General features: G+C 43.3%; 1 long non-coding RNA gene across 1 annotated transcript; it reads left to right on the forward strand.

The window, feature by feature from the left end:
* Positions 1 to 9064: 9064 nt before the first annotated feature.
* LOC134762126 (uncharacterized) lies at positions 9065 to 20623 on the forward strand. The gene is made up of 3 exons (XR_010141789.1): positions 9065 to 9175; positions 18966 to 19033; positions 20477 to 20623. It is a non-coding gene; the product is annotated as an uncharacterized LOC134762126 (long non-coding RNA).
* Positions 20624 to 20891: the final 268 nt, after the last annotated feature.

Raw genomic sequence — 20891 nt, forward strand, 5'->3', positions numbered from 1 at the left:
AAAAAAATTAGCCAGGCATGGTGGCAGGCGCCTGTAATCCCAGCTACTCCAGAGGCTGAGGCAGGAGAATTGTTTGAACCCGGGAGGTGGAAGTGGCAGTGAGCCAAAATCTCATCACTGCACTCCAGCCTGGGTGACAAGAGCAAGACTCCATCTTTAAAAAAAAAAAAAAGTATTGGTGAGCACTGTCTTCTAGCTTTTTAAGGGACATATTTAGGTGAGGAGTGAGCAGTTCACCCATTAAAAAACCACTCCAGCATTCCTATTTTCCTAAGCCTTTGAATTACTTCCTTTGTATTATACTAAGGAATTTCTGGCACCTCAACTTCAATTAGCATGGGTAAGCTAGGGCACACCACAAAGGAGACCAAGGTTTGTGCACTGGTGAGAATGACAGCTCAGACTTAGCTAAGGCTTCTCTCACTAGACTTTACAATTGCTTCAAAACCTTCACACATGATTAAGAATACATGTTGGTGTGAGTAAACGAGCACCTCAGGATCTCCTTTTTTACATTATTTATTATTATTATTATTATTATTATTTTTTTTTTTTTTGAGACAGAGTCTCGCTCTGTTGCCCAGGCTGGAGTACAGTGGCACATTCTCGGCTCACTGCAACCTCTGCCCCCTGGGTTCAAGCGATTCTCTTGCCTCAGCCTCCCGAGTAGCTGGGATTACAGGCGCCTGCCACCACGCCCAGATAATTTTCATATTTTTTTAAGTAGAGATGGGGTTTCACCATGTTGGCCAGGCTGGTCTCCAACTCCCGACCTCAAATGATCCACCTGCCTTGGCGTCCCAAAGTGCTAGGATTATAGGCGTGAGCCATTGTGCCCGGCTGGGATCCCCCACTTTATATTTTTGGAGATAAGAGTCTCGCTCTGTCACCCAGGCTGGAATGCAGTGGCATGATCTCGGCTCACCGCAACCTCGGCCTCCTGGGTTGAAGCGGTACTCCTGCCTCAGCCTCTGGAGTAGCTGGGATTACAGGCTTGAGCCACCACGCCTGGCCAGGATCCCAATCGTTAATTACAGAGGTGTACCCTCAGTTTGGTGGTCTCAACAGCCCTCCCAGAGTGATGAATTCATCAGGTCAATGCAGTTGAGAAACATGACTGCCTTTGATACCACTTTAGGCTGTCCATTATTCAAGGGTCCCAACTATTTCCAGAAAACAAAAAAGACAACTTCTCATCTCACTGCAGGGACATAATCTGGTTCCTGCTGTTTTTATGCCTTTCTGCATCCTCAGGCCTACTTGAGGCTTTGTCGTTGCAGGTCTGGGCAATAGCTTGCCACAGTGGGCCAGCTGTTTTGTTGTTGTTGTTTTGAGATACAGTCTCACTCTGTCGCCCAGGCTGGAGTGCAGTGATGCCACCTGGGCTCACTGCAGCCTCCACCTCCCAGGTTCAAATGATTCTCGTGTCTTAGCCTCCAAAGTAGCTGAGATTCCAGGCCCGTGCCACCATGCCTGGCTAATTTTTGTATTTTTAGTAGAGACAGGTTTTCGCTATGTTGGCCAGGTTGGTCTCGAACTCCTGACCTCAAATGATCCTCCTACCTCAGCCTCCCAAAGTGCTGGGATTGCAGATGAGCCACCGCGCCCAGGCAATGGGCCAGCTTTTAAAATAGAAATGGAGCATACAACGAGAATTGCTCCCAGCTGTTTGATCTAGCCTAGCAATTTCAGAATATCTGATAATTTCATTCACATTGATGATTTCAGCCTAAAGTTTTCATCTTTCCTACTTAATCTGGCGCCCTCAGAATAAACCTTAGGTAGCCTATTTTTTTCCTCTAATATAAAGTAGCAAAAACTCTCCCCTTAGTCTGACTTTGTAATTGCCTCATTAGTCCCATTTAGGCACTCCTCAATCTAGTTCAGCTGACACCCAACATTAACCATCACACGTGCCCAAACTCATGCTACAGAGTGAGTCCACTGGGCAGACACACACAGCCACTTGCACCTCTAACCTCATCAGTTTTGGGCAAGGACACGAAATGTCTGTTCCTGCTGCCTCTGGGAAGTGGCTGTAGGAGGGAGGCTGCCTGTGCCAGAATAGAGTCAGTATGGTTTCTGCTTTTTTGAATCACTTGCTTCCAGTTCATCTGATGAATGGAAACTTCATGTCAATGTCTTTATTCTAGATTGCAAAGTAGCTTGGGAAAGCAAATACCCAGCATTTTCAGCTTCCGTAGTGGAGGTTTGGGTCTCTCCAGATACAGAAAGCAGTGTTCAAATGCTGAGAAACCAAAAAGAATGACAAATGGCCACTTTGGGTCGTATAACTTGACACTCACCAAAAGAAGAAATTCATCTCTCCAACTCCTCATCATTGAAAAGAGGCATTCAAGATCTTTTTATTGGCCCGGAAATAGTGGCTCATACCTGTAATCCCAGCACTTTGGGATGCTGAGGCAGGCGGATCACTTGAGGTCAGGAGATTGAGACCAGCCTGGCCAACATGGTGAAACCCCGTCTCTTTGGGAGGTGAGGCAGATGGATCACCTGAGGTCAGGAGTTTGAGACCAGCCTGACCAACATGGTGTAACCCTGTCTCTACTAAAAAAACAAAAAACAAAAATTAGCTGGGCGTGGTGGCACGAGCCTGTAATCCCAGCTACTTGGGAGGCTGAGGCAGGAGAATCGCTTGAACCCACGATGCGGAGATTGCAGTGAGCCGAGATTAGGCCACTGCACTCCAGCCTGGGGGACAGACCGAGACTCCTTCTCAAAACAACAATGAAAAAAGATATAGGCTCATGCCTATGATCCCAACAACCTTTGGGAGGCTGAGGTGGGCAGATCACTGGAGGCCAGGAGTTCAAGACCAGCCTGGACAACATGGCGAAACCCCGATTCTACTAAAAATACAAAAATTAGCTGGCGGTGATGGTGCATGCCTGTAGTCCCAGGTGCTTGGGAGGCTGAGGCACGAGAAATCACTTGAATCCAGGAGGTGGAGGTTGCAGTGAGCCAAGATCATACCATTGCAGTCTAGCCTAGGTGACACAGCAAGACTCTGTCTCCAAAAAAAAAAAAAAAGGGGTGGGGGGAAACCAAGAATTATATCTTATTTGTACTCTACTGATATGCTGAACCTATTGTATTTTCAAGTATTAGATTTTATACATATTAAATCCAAAAGTGTATGTCTTATATATTAAAATGTTTGAAAAATAGTAGAGTCATCAAAGAGAATAATAAAAACAGACTCTTAAAAAAAAGTTTGATTCTTAATATTTGTTGGTACAATATACTAAACCCTCCTGGGTTTGTTTTGTTTTGCTTTAAGTAGAACCAATGATGGTCCCATCTCTTCGCAGGAAATTGGGTTCAGTGAGGGGCCGCTGCAGCCACACACAGTCCTTAAGTGGCAGTCCATTTCTAACTCAGAGCCTCTAGCCATCACACTAATCCTGGCAATATGAGAGCGAGACAGCCAGATCAAAGCCCATTTAGAGAAAAAAAGAAAATAATTCCAAACTGCTCCTTTGATGTCCCATTAGGCCATTAATATACATCACATCTGTTTAATTTAAAACTTCTGCCCAGTGCTGGTATGAGTTAATTGCACACCTCTCAAGACCCAGCATTAAGTTACTGTGTGCTTGAATGGGAAACATGATTTGTGTGGTAGTTAATGATGGGGTTTAGAGTCAAGTCCACAGTCATGCATTCTCTATTCTCTCCACCAGCCTGACTGCATGCTCCTCATAAATAACATTTTCAGTGGATGAGGGGACCGTAAATCTGTCCAGAGGCGGGACACCCTGTTCTGCTCTCTTCCTGGACACTGCCTTTTAATTCCCTAGAGGATAATGAGAAGTTGGAAAGTAAGTATCTTCTCTCTCAGTGGCCTATAGTCATTTCTGTCCTGCCTTATTCTGTGTTACGGAAGAGAGGGGAGGTTGTTAGGTTTTTGACAATATCTCTAACATACAACCATCATTTAGAATAACATTTCTATTCATATTCCAGGCATTTTAGAGCATGGTCCTGTTTTTTTGATTATAGAACGTTTTATTTTAGAGGTTTTATCAAGCTTTGTGCAAAAACTGGAGGAGCTGAAATAACGGGGAAAAAAGTAAAGAAGACACAAAGCTTTAAAATTATATAAAATGGCTGGGCGCGGTGGCTCATGCCTGTAATCCCAGCACTTTGGGAGGCCGAGGCGGGTGGATCAAGAGGTCAGGAGATCGAGACCATCTTGGCTAACACAGTGAAAACTCCGTCTTTACTAAAAATACAAAAAATTAGCCGGGCGTGGTGGTGGGCGCCTGTAGTCCCAGCTACTCGGGAGGCTGAGGCAGGAGAATGGCATGAACCCAGGAGGCAGAGCTTGCAGTGAGCCGAGATCAAGCCACTGTACACCAGCCTGGGCAACAGAGCGATACTCCGTCTCAAAATAATAAAAATAAAATAATATAAAATATGCTGGGTGCAGTGGCTCATACCTGTAATCCCAGCACTTGGGGAGGCCGAGGCAGGTGGATCTCTTGAGGTCAGGAGTTCAAGACCAGTCTAGCCAACATGGCGAAACCCTGTCTCTACCAAAAACCCAAAAATTATCTGGGTGTGGTGGTGTTTGCCTGTAGTCCCAGCTACTCCAGAGGCTGAGGCAGGAGAATCGCTTGAACCCAGGAGGTGGAGGTTGCAGTGAGTCGAGACCACACCACTGCACTCCAGCCTGGGCAACAGAGCGAGACTCTGCCTCAAACAAACAAACAAAAAAGTATATAAAATAGCATCATCAACTATGTTTAACTTTAGCTAATGTGGGAAATGCCATATCAGCATTATCAGATTTTAGCAGAAAACAGCTCCTGCCTTTGCCTCTTGTCTTTACAGTACAGCAGGAGAAGCAGGTCTGTATTCATGGAAAGAAACTGGAAGAAGTAACTGCAGGTGCTAGAGAGGGAATGGAGCCATGTGAACAGCTGAGTCAGGGGTACAGGTGCAGAATGGGAGAGGCTAGTGTGCATGTGTGTCCATGGATTAGCACTCTGAGGAAAGGGACCCCTAATATGAGAAAGCCAGCATGGTCTAAAACCATGGGCCTCATGAACAATACTTGGGTATCTCTAGACAAATTTTTTTTTTAAAAGAAAGAAAAAGTTCATAAGGGTTTAGCACTCTTTTGCAGTCCTGAAGTGCAGCCTAGGAAGAAAGGCAACATTTAAAAGGGAATGTAGCCTGGACACAGTGGCTCATGCCTGTAATCCCAGCACTTTGAGAGGCCGAGGTGGGCAAATCACTTAAGGAGTTCAAGACCAGCCTGGCCAACATGGCGAAACCCCGTCTCTACTGAAAATACAAAAATTAGCCGGGTGTGGTGGTGTGCACCTGTAGTCCCTGCTACTCTTGGAAGGCTGAGGCACGAGAATTGCTTGAACCTGGGAGGCAGAAGTTGCAGTGAGCTGAGAGGGCGCCACTGCACTCCAGCCTGGGTGACAGAGTGAGACTCCATCTCAGAAAAAAAAAAAAAAAAAAAAAAAAGGAAATGTAAGTAAGCCTTAGTTGTGCCTGTTTTAGAGTTAGCCTACCTAGGAGACAGATGGCGGGTGGAGGGAAGAACCAGAATGATAAAGACCATAACACAAGTCAATGTTAGCTAGTTTTCCTCAAGGTCAGTGAGCTCTGACTAATGTCAACATATTAGGTTAGAGAGTATCTTAAACTTCCGCCAAACAATCCTGAAAAAAAGTGAATATATATCCTGAGGGTGAGAGGGCTGTTGGAGAGATGATGCTGGCACTGCAAATAAAAATTTCTTTAGAATTTGCTGTTTGATCTTAAAAATTCATACACATGTTGCATTCTGTTTGGTTTTTAATATAAAATATTTTAGGCTAATCACCATTCAGCAAAATTGATTCTCCAAAAAAACTGCATCCCTGTTAGTCTATGATTTTGCAAAGTCTATAGGCCATTGCTATGGGAATCTCTGAGGGGGCTGTACTGTCTGTCATTTGAGAAGCACATGAACAGCAATTAGCTCATTTCCAAATGTTGTATATGAAAATATTGTGACTTTCGTAAAGTGTATTCAATCATTTAGCCAAATATTTTAATAACCTGAAGAATCCCAGGGAATATAAAGTTAAACTTTGGCCTGTTCTGTTCTCAGTTGAGCAGATGAAGCTTTGCATGACTCCTTTCCTGCAGGAGATGCTTAGTTAAATCAGAGGCATTGCTCATTCTAAAAATTTGATCCAAATCTAGAGTTAGTGTTAAATGACACCATATGTTTCCTTTGGTTAAATAAGGTCAATAAATCATGTTCCTTTTTGTTTCAGAAAACTGAGATATTTTAGTCTATTCATGTTGAAAGAACACTAATTGTGAATTTAAAAAACATGAAGGGGTTGCGTGGCTCTAAAAAACGTGGAGGGGGAGCATGGCCCTAAGTCTGTACTTGGCCTGACGGTCTTATCTTCAGAATTCTGGGGTATATGAGGTATTACTATAAAGATAAAGGTCTGCTTCAAAAAATATATATCTTATTTTATTTTATTTTTTAGAGATAGGGGCTCTGCTGGGCGCGGTGGCTTATGCCTGTAATCCCAGCACTTTGGGAGGCCGAGGCGGGCGGATCACGAGGTCAGGAGATCGAGATCATCCTGGCTAACACGGTGAAACCCCGTCTCTACTAAAAATACAAAAAATTAGCCGGGCGTGGTGGCGGGCGCCTGTAGTCCCAGCTACTCGGGAGGCTGAGGCAGGAGAATGGCGTCAACCCGGAAGGCGGAGTTTACAGTAAGCCGAGATCGCGCCACTGTATTCCAGCCTGAGCGACAGAGCAAGACTCTGTCTCAAAAAAAAAAAAAAAAAGATAGGGGCTCCCTGTGTTGCCCAGACTGGTCTCGAACCCCTGGGCTCAAGGGATCCTTCCACCTTGGCCTCCCAAAATGCTGGGATTACAGGTGTGAGCCACTGCGTCCTACCACAAGTATGCTTTGCTTTTCCTCTTTTTTTTTTTTTCCCTTTTTTAACTTCTTATTTAAGAAAAAAAAAAAAAAGAGAGAGAGAGAGCCGGGGGATCTCACTTTGTTGCCCAGGCTGGTCTCAAACTCCTGGGCTCAAGCAATCCACCCACCTCAGCCTCCCAAATTGCTGGGATTACAGTTGTGAGCCACCATGCCCACCTTGCTTTTCTTATGGCCTGAAGTAAGTAAAATAAAATGCTTTGAGAAATGATGGCATTGTTAAATAAACATATAACAAGAAAAGACAATACTCACTTGAATATACAAGTTAAAATTTAAAAATCATCAGTAACTAAATGAACATCAGAGTTAAGCACGAATTCCTTCCTTCAAAAAATGAAAAATCTCATTTTCATTTTTTGAATGAATACTCAGGCTTCTTTGACCGTTAAAACGATCCCAAAGTCCCTATACTACCCAATAATTATTTTGCATGAAAATATGTGGAGGAGGAGGGAATTAATAAAGATAAAAATCTCTTAATTGAATATAAACAATTTAACATTTCCAGAATTCCCGAAGTAAATTATATCTACATAGTGTGGGTTAAATGTGGGGGAGAAAGGGATGGTAGATGCAAAATGCAGTTATTTGCTTCAAAAATCTATCTGTGTGAGTAGCTCCAATGTATAAAAGATCAAATGAAGAAAGTTTTACCTGCTTGTTTCCAATGCCTCCGACTTATCTGGATGGATCTTCCCCTCTGACTCATTCTGGAACAGTCCTCCATAAGTCAAGGAGACAGTTTACAAGCTGGGGAGGTTTCCCTTCATAACGGCTGAGGGAACTTATTCTCTCCACAACCATGGTTCAATGTGTCAGCTACTGACATAAGGATAGAATGTTTCTGACCTAAGAAATTCATAATCTAATAGGAGAGACGGACAAATAAATACGTAAGTTTAAAAATGTCAAGTTCCCTGTCAAGGTAGAGAAGTACAGAGTGTCTTGGAGCACAGAAGAGGGTGTCCAGAAAGAGAAATGCAGATCAGATACAGAAGCAAGGCGTTGGGGTCCAAAATGCCCAGGTGGATGTCCTGGTCGGATCTCTACAGTCCTACAGAGGACTTGCTCCACACAGGGCGGGTCAGTTTCAACCCATGGGAATGAAAGAGGGGGAAAACATGGAGAGCAGCTTCCAGCGCAGGGGGAGGAAAACATTCCCCAAGGAAATACTAGATTCCTGAAATATGTCCAGCCCTTGTGGAAAAGATGTAGTTCGGGCTGCAATTCAAGTAAACTTCGGAGAAGCTTCAAAAGCTCCGACTTGGCAATTCAACTCAAACGGCTCTTCCAAGCTCTTCCTATTCGACTGCAACATCTAAGGCAAAGTCATTGTTTACAGCCTGGTGGAGTTGGAAGAGTCTCCAAAAACACAACTTGCCGTGACAGTTGGAGTTTATAACCACCCTCGGACTTTAATGAGAAGCAAGTCTGAGAAGCTTCCAGCACCACGGCCTGACTGACTTCTGCGGGGCTGGGGGGAACGGTGGGTCCCAGATTTGGGACGACCCTTCCGCAGTGAACACCTCCCCCACATTCTCGTTTGCCACGCCTCTAGGCCACCTGGAGCTGAAGTTTCGCTGTTTTCCACGGCATTTCCGGAATGCCAGGGCATGCCCTGTCAATCCTGCACGCCCTGCGGCCCCGCTGTTTTCTCCACCCGGGCAGCGCTCAGAGTAGGCGGGGCATGCGGGTGGGGCGGGGCTCCAGCCAGGGTGGGTGGGGCCTCTGCACGAACACCTGCCTGTACTTGGGCCCGGAGCTTGGATCTCTGCCCAGCGAGCTCAGGCAGCCCCAGCCATCCCCAGCAATCAGGAGGCAGCGCCGCTCGGCTGCTGCAGAGGGCGTTGCCCGACTTAGCGACAATTTTGTACTACCTCCTCTATATACCTTGCTCAAGTGACTGGACTCTCGAGATTCAATTTCCTTATTCACAAAATGGGGTTGATTATCGTTAAATTTCATAGCTGTTTGAGGATTAAAAGAATGACGTATCTATATTGTTTATGTGCCAAGCACTGACACGTATTCATTAGTGCTCGTTTCTTTCCTTTTTCTTTCCAAATTCAGTCTGATTCAGCAAATAGCTACCGAGGGTCTATTTGTTTCCAGTCACTGGGGATATAATGGCAAAATAACCCTCAAGAAGCTTATTGTCTAGCGGAAAAGACCAACAGGTAAACGGGCAGTGGGAAGTGCTGTGAGGGTGGAATTACTGGGTGTTGCACAGGTAGAGGGGGCTGTGGAGGAAGAGCACGTTGCAGCTAGTTAGAGAGGTAGGATGAGAGCAAGGACAGGGAGAAGCTAGAAGTAGTACAGACCCTCTGGAAAGGTGAAGCTGGATCATGGGGCCAGATCATGAAAGAATTCCTAAATTATAAATTCTACTGGCTACAGATTTTTATCTTGAAGCAGAGAGGAAACATGGAAGTATCTTAAGCAAGAGACTATGATGTGATTTGGATTTTAGAAAGATTCCTCTGGGTAGAGATCACATCGATGCAAGGCACAATTTAGCTCCTAAGCTCATTATTAGCAGCTTCATTTGAGGGTCACATAAAGAATTCCCTTAGAGTCTAAATAAAGTATTTGGAATTTTTCAGGTCAGGCCATGTAATTCTGAATTCTAGAAAATGACTAAGATTGGTTAGTTCTTTCTCTGTAACTGGAACTGAGTTGGGTTTTAATATCCCCTCTATAAACCAGGCTTGATTTCAAACCAAATTTTATTACTCAGTTGGAAAAAGAAAACTTTTATACCTACATTAATCAACTGCCCCTTTGTAAACTTGCTTTCTCACTCACCTCCACGTGCCTAGCTTCTGGGGTCAAGAAGCCAGGAGGCAATGAAAAGTGTTATCAGACTTGCATTAAGACCAGCCCCTCCTTAAAGATGTTCTGGAGACAGAACTTAAACAGGTGGAGTTGGGCAGGGCTGAGGCTTCACGCTCAGGCTTGCAGGCTGGTTTGGGGGATTAAAAGCCTAAACAAGTTAGTTGGGTTGTTCCTCTCCCATCATTTCCTGTTAGGTGATATGTGAGTTGGTTATGTTCTCATTTTAATGATTCACCCCTGAACATTGCTTTTGAAACAGCAGTTTGCAGGGTTAGCGAATAACTGTGCTGTCATCCCTATTTAAACCCAGTGAACAGTGATTTAATCTCAGATGTGCTCAGTGCAGGCTTCAGGTTCTCTCTGTCTAGTCCTATCATTGCATGGGATGGGTGACTGAGCTGGTGTGGGGATGAATTAATTGGCTCCTTCTCAGAGTTCCTCCAGGTGGGCAAGTTCTAAAAGAGTGAGTCTTGTCAGCACCAACTCCTTTTTTGTGTGTGGCAGAAGGTAGGTCTGAAATTTTGCCCTGAGTTGCTCCTAATTTGTTCAGTGATCTGGAATTGCTCTTTCCATTCTTTGAGGCTTAGTTCTAAAACAAGAGTTTGATAAAATGCTGGAAATTTCCGTCCAGCTCTAGGAGGGTCCTGGTCATCAGAGCAGTCAATATCAAATCCCTACATTTAAAGGCACCGCATGAAACTATAAAGAATTATCCTCAAACACTCCTCTGGGTCTACATCTTTGCCTGGCAAGCAGTCTCTTTGTCATTGCAAATTGATTTCTAAATGAAACTGCAAATCTTGTCAAATATACAGGATTACATCAAGCTGATGAAAGTAATAATGGAGATAGCAAGTTCTTTGCACAAACAGGGATCTTGCTAGGGAGATTACCTAAAAGCTGAAGAAAAAAAAAATAAACAAGAATGATGACAACCTAAGTGCTTCAAAAGAGAATGATTAGACTAGCAAAGGATTAATAGAGACATTTTGAAAAAACTTGGTGAAGCCTATTTACATTTTTATAAAAATGGCAAGTCAAACATGGTGAAAAATACCTGAAAAGTGATGTCAATAAAACAGTAAATACTTGATTTATTGGAATTATAAATAATTCTTGTTTTATAATTTCATTATGTTTTTCAAAATGAAATCCAAACTTTTTTCTATGAAATTTTGGTTTGCCCTTTGTGTCCATTTTAAATGGCTCTTTGGGATATCACTATTTCCTTTATTAATCTTCAATCTTGTTTCAAAAGCGATTTAAGAGGTCTAACATTCTGTGTTGAATACCAGTATACTCTAAACTCTGTTGCCAAATAAATCCATTTTTAATACCTCTCATGGTTCTCATTTTAAAAATACATTTTGCCTATTAATTGGCAATTTTTTCTTCTTCTTTTGAGAAGGAGTTTCGCTCTTGTCGCCTAGGCTGGAGTGCAATTGTGCCATCTTGGCTCCACCTCTCGGGTTCAAGTGATTCTCCTCCTTCAGCCTCCTGAGTAGCTGGGATTACAGGCACCCGCCAACACACCTGGCTAATTTTTGTATTTTTAGTAGAGACAGAGTTTCGCCATGTTGGCCATGCTGGTCTCAAACTCCTGACCTCAGGTGATCCGCCCTCCTTGGCCTCCCAAAGGGCTGGGATGACAGGCGTGATCCACCGCGCCTAGCCGCCAGCAAATTTTTTTCTTTCATCTATCTTTTTGTCTAGATATATATCCTCTTTTCCTTTATCAGTGACTCACAGACTTATCTGTCACAGTAATGATGAAACTAGTATATTTAGTCCTGGTGTGGTGGCCGGTGCCTGTAATCCCAGCTATTTAGGTGTTTTCAAACCACCATTTCCCCAATGACCCCAGCCAGAACTCTGAAGTTATCCTTGACTCTTACCTCTACCTTGTCCCTTCCATCCAATCATTGTTTCGATATGTATTTATTAAGGCTGCAGTAAGTGCCAATCACTGTTTCTGTATGTGGAAGGATAGAAGGGTGAACCAGACAAAGTCTTCACCCTAATACAACTCACATTCTCTCTCATTCTAGTGAGGGACACAGTCAACCTACAAACAAGTATAGATTTTATTGTCAGATATTGGTAAGTGCTATACATAAAATAAATAAGGGTAAGGAGATGAAGAGTGGGGGGGCTATTTTAGGAAACCTGACTATATATGTTAATTTAATCTCCTAAAAGCCTCCATACCATGTCTTTCCATTCCACTGACATTATTAAGGCACTTCATCATCCCCCGTCTGGATGGCTCTAACTATCTCACGCCCTTTACTACCTTGAGTTCTAAATCATTAGACCCATATCTGATCACGTTACAGCCCTGCTCAAAATACTTCAGTGGTTCTCTATCCCACAGAGTATAAAGCCTAAACATCTCTGCCCTCTTGGCTGATAACCTTTCCTCCTATTTCACTGAACGAACAGAAGCAATCAGAAGAGAATGTTCATATCCTCCCGATACCACGAGTACCCACCTTCCTGCATTTTTTGCCCATATGCTCTGCTTTTCCTTGTGCTTTTAGACATGCACTGTTTACACTCCTAAAATCAACACCTCCCCTTGTATTCTAGATCCCATCCCTTCAAATGCCTAAGGATTTCACTCTATCAGTTTCCACTTTCTCTTCTGCATGATCAAATTTCCTCTCTTTACAGGAACATGTCCATCGCAAACATCTTATTTCTAGCATTATAAAATTCCTTGTTGATCCTCTTCTACCTTGGTTACAGCCTCATTTCCCCTATCGCCAAGGCTCGACGTTCAGTCCTCTTGTCTCTTGTACACTTAGTCTCTTCCTGGTATCACCCAGTCTAATGGCTTTAAACCCCGCCTACCAGTATATGCTGACATCTCCTCTTTTATCTTCAGCCTAAAACTCCCCTTTGAACTACAGACTTGTATATCTAGCTGCTCTACAAAGCCTTGTCCTCTCTTCTTTACATCTCAGTAATGATAATGCCATCTTTCCTAGATTCTGAAGTCAAAAACCTTGGAGTCGATCGTGAAGTTCTTTATTTTACATCCAGCCCTCACATTCAAGTATTTGCTCAAATGTCATCTTCTCAGTGAGTCCTTCCTGTCTGCTGTATTTTTTAAAATTTATTTTAATTTTTTTATTTTTTTGACATGGAGTCTCACTCTGTCGCTGAAGCTGGAGGGCAGTAGTGTGATCTTGGCTTACTGCAACCTTTGCCTCCCAGGTTCAAATGATTCTCCTGCCTCAGCTTCCTGAGTAGCTGGGACTACAGGCACATGCCACTACACCTGGCTAATTTTTGTATTTTTAGTAGAGACGGGGTTTCACTATGTTGGCAAGGCTGGTCTCGAACTCCTGACCTCTTGTGATCTGCCCATCTCGGCCTCTCAAAGTGCTGGGATTACAGGTGTGAGCCACCAAGCCCAGCCCTGTTTGCTGTATTTTAAATGGCAACTCTCTTCCTGCAAGTACTGTCTGTCACCCTTCCCTGATTTATTCTTCTGCATAGCATTAATTTCCATCTTTCATAAAGAATGTCATGAATGTATGCTATTTCTCTGTGGATGAGTTACTGTTTTTGGTTTAGTATCTTGGCTAGGGAGGAGGGAAGAGTAGTTTCAGGAGCTTCCCCTAGACGACCACATTAGTGGATAGTTCTTACCTCACTGGCTAAGGACTCAGTGTGGATTTCTGCTGAACATGTCTATTCTAGTCACACATTTAGGGAGTAGGGAAATGGACATTGGAATGTCCACTGGAATGCAGAGCCATTCCATTTATTAATTAAGTTAAACTCCATTTATTGTTTTATTGTCATATGCATCACTCTGTAAGGAGACTCATGATATTGCTTTGAGTCTTTGAGTATCAATTTGAAATCAGATTGGCATCCAGTGGTTCTTGAAATACCCCTTCTCTAGTGTGCAGCTATTTGAGTACATGGCCACTGGTCTCTTGCACTGGGAGAATCTTTACCGTATATACTTGCTGTGGGGTTGCAGGGTCCTTCCTCTTGGAGACATAACCTCTCTTTTAGTCAGTGGGTTCCAAAGTTGAAAAACTGGTTCAAGGTTCAGAAATGGGGCCGGGCATGGTGGCTCACGCCTGTAATCCCAGCACTTTGGGAGGCTGAGGCGGGTGGATGACTTGAGGTCAAGAGTTCAAGACCAGCCTGGTCAACATGGTGAAACCCCGTCTCTCCTAAAAATACAAAAATTAGCCAGGTGTGGTGGCATGCACTTGTAATCCCAGCTACTCAGGGGGCTGAGGCAGGAGAATCACTTGAACCTGGGAGGCGGAGGTTGCAGTGAGTTGAGATCATACCACTGCACTCCAGCCTGGGAAACAGAGCGAGACTCCATCTCAGGAAAAAAAAAAGTTCAGAAACTTGGCAAAGCATTTTGACTTTTTATTGAGCTAACTGCCGTCAGCCTCCTCTTTAGCCATCTTTGATTTCTTTGGATTGTATAGCTTGAGTTCCCCCTTGTTGGCTGCCTGTGTGGAGGCTGAGTTCTATTAACTATCTCCATAACTCTTTGGGTCAATCTTCCCTGGCTGCTCCTCCGATCATGCCATTCATTACGGTAATTGCATATACCCACCTTTTAATAGCTAAGCTCTTCCACCTGGCCTCTGCTTTAGGGTCCTAAAACCCTGTGGCTGTTAATGACCTCTGTTCTGTAATGATGCCTCCTGATAGCAGCCCTGGCCTAGAGAGAAAAGCCACTACTGATCTTATTGGTGATTGTCTTAGTCCATTTGTGCTGCTACAAAAAAATACCTAAGACTGGATAATTTATAAAAAGTAGACGTTTATTTCTCACAGTTCTGGAGGCTGGGAAGTCCAAGATCAAGGTGCCAACAGATTTGATGTCTGGTGAGGCTGCATCCTCCAGAGGGGCAGAACGCTGTGACCTCACATGGCAGAACTAAAGAGCAACCTAAGGTAACGCTGTGTAAAGCCTCTTTCATAAGAGACTTAATCCCATTCACGAGGGAGGAGCCCTCATGGCCTAATCACCTCTTAAAGGCCTCACTGCTTAACACTATCACATTGGCAACACTAGAACTCTGGAGGGGACACATTCAAACCATGGCAGTGATACTGGCACCACTCTCATCAGCACATTCTTTGTTGCTTTGGAAATTGATGTATCTATTGGGTAAAGGGCCCTGCCATAGAACATAGTCCTCTGATGGTTTTTTTTTTTTTCTGGCCTTATATCCTTACTTGCATGCTTATTTCTCTGAGCCTTTTTTTTTTTTTTTTTCTTTTTTGAGACAGAGTCTTGCTGTGTCACCCAGGCTGGAGTGCAGTGGTGCAATCTCGGCTCACTGCAGCCTCTGCCTCCTGGGTTCAAGTGATTCTCATGCCTCAGCCTCCCGAGTAGCTGGAACTACAGGTGTGCACCACCATACCTGGCTAATTTTTGTATTTTTGGTAGAGATGGGGTTTCACCATCTTGTCCAGGCTGGTCTCAAACTCCTAGCCTCCAGTGATCTGCCCACTTCTGCCTCCCAAAGTGCTGGAATTACAGGTATGAGCCACTGGACCAGGCCTCTCTGACCCTTTTAATAAAGGGTCACCTTTATTCTGCTTTCCAGCATGTCCACCTCACTTAGTGTGGGCTTTCACTTTTCCCTGCTTCTAGGAGCCATCCTAGCAGCCTGTCTGCAACACTTCTGGGGGTCTTTTCCAGGTGTTAAATGCTATATTCCGCTCTGAGTTGATAAACTCTAACTTTCCCTTATCCACTATCCTTTCCCTTATCCTTTCATGTTTCACTCTCCTTAGTCTAATTCCACGCATAGTCTCCTGGCTGCTGCGGGTACTTGCTGGCTGGGACCTGCAGCCTCTTTGTATCAGTTCCTTTCCTTCCTTATCAGACCCGGCATGACCCCATCTGGGTTATATTGTGACTTAACCTAGTCATTAGCCTTGGGGCCAGCAGGTTCTGTGGGGACTGATCTTGTGGTGGGACAGGGTATTTTGCAGTATGTAAAAATCCCTGTTAATTGCCGTATGATTGAGCCAAGATCTATCTTCCAGAGAAAACTGAAGTTTTAAAGTATAAACAGTGTATATAATTAAAGTTCCCTGTCCTAAGACTGTTTTGTGCACTGATGACATTTTTTTCCTCTTTTAAACCTAAAGGCAATGGAAGACTTTTCTTTCAAGTAGTTACCTCTGCTTTTACCTGTTTCTACCTGATTTTCATTTCCCATGTCATCAGCCATTTGTTCTCACAGTAGGAATGTTGCATGTATGAATGTTTCCTGTCATCATATACTTTTTATTATTTACGAGAAATGGATAGCTTGTGGACTTACTGGCAGGCAAGGAAAACATTGTGAAAGTTGATCTCTGTTGCTACTAACTAGCAAATTGGTAGTAATCACTTAATAGGAGTGGAAAAGTACAAATTGTATTTGATGCAGCAAAGTGGTAATTTCTTCAGATACACAACATCACTTGTTTGTCCTTATTGTGAAGTTAACTGAGACTGGCACCCACATTGCTTTAAGCCCTGGCTCACCATATCACATCCCTCAGCACAGCCAGTTCCAAACTACAAATGGGCTATGTTCCAAAAACATGGTTGAAAATCAGTTTAAGACTCAAATCACTTTTTCCGTGGAAACGATGTAATAAGTAAAAGTCCAGTCAACTGGCTGGTTCCCCCAAAGTCTATTTAGCACACAACATGGCTGAAATTGAGCTGGCGGGAGTAATATTCTACATGGCCTCCTCCTCTGCCTGCACCTCTAATCCCATCTGCTCTCCACGCAGCAGCTGCCAGTGATTTTTCTAAAGTATAAGCTTCATCATATGACTCAGTGCTTAAAATGCATCCCAGAACCCTACATCAAATCAATTCTCAATTCTATGCCCTGAACACTTCTCTAATCTTAATGTTTTTCTCCATTCCCATTGCCGTGATCTTAACATAGGCCGTGATCTATTCTTACCTAGACTATGAGAATAGTCTCCTAACAGTTCTCCCTATGTCTAATCACATCACTTTCCAATGTGTCCATCATGCTGCTGCCAAACTCTGGAACTTGTCAGGCATGACCTCTCAGTCCTGTCACAACCCACTTTTAGAACCTCATTTGCTTCCACACCGACTCACGTACTTCGGCACATTGTATTTTCTTTACTTGGTATTTCCTGAGAAATTCCTGATCAAAGCCATGTGTCAGCTTCTCTGGGAAGTCTTTCCCTACAGCCAGAAAGAGGAAGTCACTCATTCCCCGCTGCTTCCACAGCACTGTCAATATTGCCCACCATGTGCCAGGTGCAATGGATAATCAATGGGAATATCAAGGAGACAAATTCCCACCACCTGCTCTCAAATTGCTCACCATAGACAGAAAAAGAAATCGCTAATTAGAAACCACTGTGAGGGCTGGGCACGGTGGCTCACACCTGTAATCCTGGCACTTTGGGAGATTGAGGCAGGCGGGTCACCTGAGGTCGGGAGTTCAAGACCAGCCTGGCCAACATGGCAAAACCCTGTGTCTACTAAAAATATAAAAAGTTAGCAGGGCATGGTGGTGGGTGCCTGTAATCTCAGCTACTCTGGAGGCTGAGGCAGGAGAATCACTTGAACCTGGGAAGTGGAGGTTGCAGTGAGCCAAGATCACACCACTGCACTCCAGCCTGGGTGACAGAGTGAGACTCTGTCTTAAAAAAAAAAAAGAAAAAGAAAAAGAAAAAAAAGAAAAAGAAACCACTGTGAGAAATATGTTAGATAGGCACGGCCGGGCGCGGTGGCTCACGCCTGTAATCCCAGCACTTTAGGAGGCTGAGGTGGGCGGATCACGAGTTCAGGAGATCGAGACCATCCTGGCTAACATGGTGAAACCCCGTCTCTACTAAAAATACAAAAAATTAGCCGGGCGTGGTGGCGGGCGCCTGTAGTCCCAGCTATTCCGGAGGCTGAGGCAGGAGAATGGCGTGAACCCGGGAGGCAGAGCTTGCAGTGAGCCGAGATCGCGCCACTGTACTCCAGCCTGGGCGACAGAGCGAGACTCCATCTTAAAAAAAAAAAAAAAAAAAAGGATAGGCGTGTCTTGAGTGCTGCAGATCCAAGGACTTTTACTTACCTAAGGGACCCGGCAGTCATTAAAGAGGTAGTGGTGATTTGAGTTGACTTGTGAAGGATGACCAGAGTTTTACGGAGTATTCCAAGGGAAAGGGCCTTACAAGTAGAGAGATGAGTAGTCAGCTCTCCACATCCATGAGTTATGCATCTGTGGATTCAACCACCTGCATATGGAAAATATTTGGAAAAAAAATCATATCCGTACTGAACATGTACAGACTTTTTTCTCATTCTTTTTTTTTTTTTTTTGACAGAGTCTTGCTCTGTTGCCCAGGCTGGAGTGCAGTTCGCCTCCTGGGTTCAAGCAATTCTCCTGCCTCAGCCTCCCGAGTAGGTGGGATTATAGGTATGTGCTACCACGCCTGGCTAATTTTTGTATTTTTAGTAGAGACAGGGTTTCACCATGTTGGCCAGGCTGGTCTTGAACTCCTGACCTCAAGTGATTCACCTGCCTTGGCCTCCGAAAGTGCTGGGTTTACTGGCGTGAGCTACTGCGCCTGGCCTTTCTTTTTATTATTTTTTAAACAATAGTATAGCAGCAATTTACATAGTATTTAAATTGTAGTATGTATTTTAAGTAATCTAGAAATGGTTTAAAGTACACAAGAGAGGCCAGGCATGGTGGCTCACGCCTGTAATCTCAGCACTTTGGGAGGCTGAGGCAAGCAGTCATGGTGACGCACACCTGTAGTCACAGCTACTCGGAAGGCTGAGGCATGAGAATCACTTGAACCCAGGAGCAGAGGTTGCAGTGAGCTGAGATCATGCCACTGCACTCCAGCCTGCATGACAGAGTGAGACCCTGTCTCAAAAATAAACAAATAAACAAATACAGGAGGATGAATGTAGGTTATATGCAAATATTACACCATTTTATATCAGGGACTTGAGCATCCTTGGATTTTGGTATCTGCAGAGGGTCCTGAAACCCCGATGGATACCAAGAGACAACTGTATTTGCAAAGGCATAAAGGCTTGGGAAGCTTTGGCATATTTGGAGAATTAAAAATAATTTTGTATGGCTGTAGGACAAGGTGTGTACGATAAAGCAGTGGAAACCAGGCAAAGAAGATCATTAAAGGCCTTACCAGCCAAGGTATGACGTTTCCATTTTATTTTATACAAATGTCCAGAGTGAGGGATTCCAGGTCATTCCATCTTCATATCACCTCTGATACCTAACATCATGCCTGGAACACAGTAGTCCTCCTCTTTACACTTTCTAAACTGATTTAAAATCGTTTTTGTCATCTCTAAGTGATAAAATCTGGGAAAATAGAGTTAAAACTAAAGTTAAATCTAATACATTTGCAAACAAATTTCTTATTTCCATGTGTTTGCTTTCATCATTTTAACACCCAAACAAACCCAGATATACAAGAAAACGAGCTATTACTTTTTCACTTTAATTTTATGTTTCTCCATGGTGTAAACATTTTAAAAATCAAATTCATATACTTTTCCAATTTAAAAAAGCTTATGTTTTGTTAATAAAAAAAAAAGAAGCCTAAATATTGAAGGTAAAAAGTGATTTCCTCATTAATTTACATTCCCTCTGAGATTTATTGCACAGTAAATTAGTTAATTGCAAACCTTCTAACAATGTTTTACTCCATTATAGATTACTTTGGAAAAACAAATTTGATTTTTCCCTCTTGAACAATGAGTGGTTTATTTTAAAGTAGGTGAAAGGTAATGTGAAGGAAAAAAAAACCCAGCTTCACAGATGTATAGTTTAAAGTTTGCCAAGTAAGTACTTGGCGAAGGGTTACACTAACTTCAAACGGTTGGAAAGTATAATGTAATGTGAGAACTCGAAGGTCTTGTTTCTCTTTCAGCTCCCACTCTCACTCAGTCCCCTGCAAACCATCGGCATAAAGAGCAATGTTTCAGAGATCACATCCCCTAGTGGAGAGCAAATGAACAAAAGGGAAAGAGAGATGCGATGAATTGCACGTGCGCTATTATATTTGCAAGCGGGTTACATTGTCCTTGGATAAGAATTTTATATTCCCCGTGAGTCTGAGACTCTGTCTGTGCTCTGAATTATTATGTTGCTCAGTTCAAGCGATGATCCAAGGCCTATAACAGTATACCAAGCTATCATTTCTTGTCAGGTTGAATAGTCATGTGTATATTTTATGTTCCTTATAAAAGTTAGGCAATATAAATATTGGTGATATGAAAGTTGATATTTTACATAAATTGTCAATTGCTAGTCAAACACTTCAAGGTTTTTTCTTCATGTGGTGGGGCTTTAAAATCTCAGCAGGGAGTTCTTTGAGTTTGAAATGTCTCCCCTAAGCTTTCCATTTCAGACACTGTTTTTTTCCAAAACAGGTCTCAGTGTGTTGGTGTTTCCAAAGTGCAGATGATTCCTGTTCTTATTTTGTGGCTGTTCTTGCAGAATGCTATCAGCCCCAGATCTAGGGTAGAGGACAGCCTTGATTGGAGCCTTTGCCTGTTACAATGCATGATTCCACCACAGGCCAGTTGTGACCATTCCTCCCAGTGACAGCATGGTTGTCTTTCCTCATAGGTGAAGGAGGTGACTTCTTATGGGACATGATTTCTGAAGCCGAAGTTTACCTGAGGTTCCTGGAAGAAATGTTTTCCCCACCTGTTGACTCCCTGAGTATAACAAGCCAGATGCAAAGCTTCATTCATTCTATTAAAATGCAAATGATCCCAACAGAGTAGTAAAACAGTTTGCTGCTAGAAGTTATTTACAATATAGTAAGAGTAACGCTCTTATTCACCCTAAGCACAGGTTTTAATAAAAAGTGGAAGGGATCACAAGGGTATTGAGATCTCAGCAAGAGAAGGAAAGGGAAAAGGTTGGTTTAAAAACAACATTAATAGAAGACATACCATATAGAGAGAAAAACGCAGGTTGTGCATGTTCAAGATAACTTTCATTACAATTTTGCCTAAGCCAGGGTGAATGCAAATGT

Source organism: Pongo abelii, chromosome 9 (assembly GCF_028885655.2).
Source record: "Pongo abelii isolate AG06213 chromosome 9, NHGRI_mPonAbe1-v2.0_pri, whole genome shotgun sequence".
NCBI classification, from domain to species: Eukaryota; Metazoa; Chordata; class Mammalia; order Primates; family Hominidae; genus Pongo; species Pongo abelii.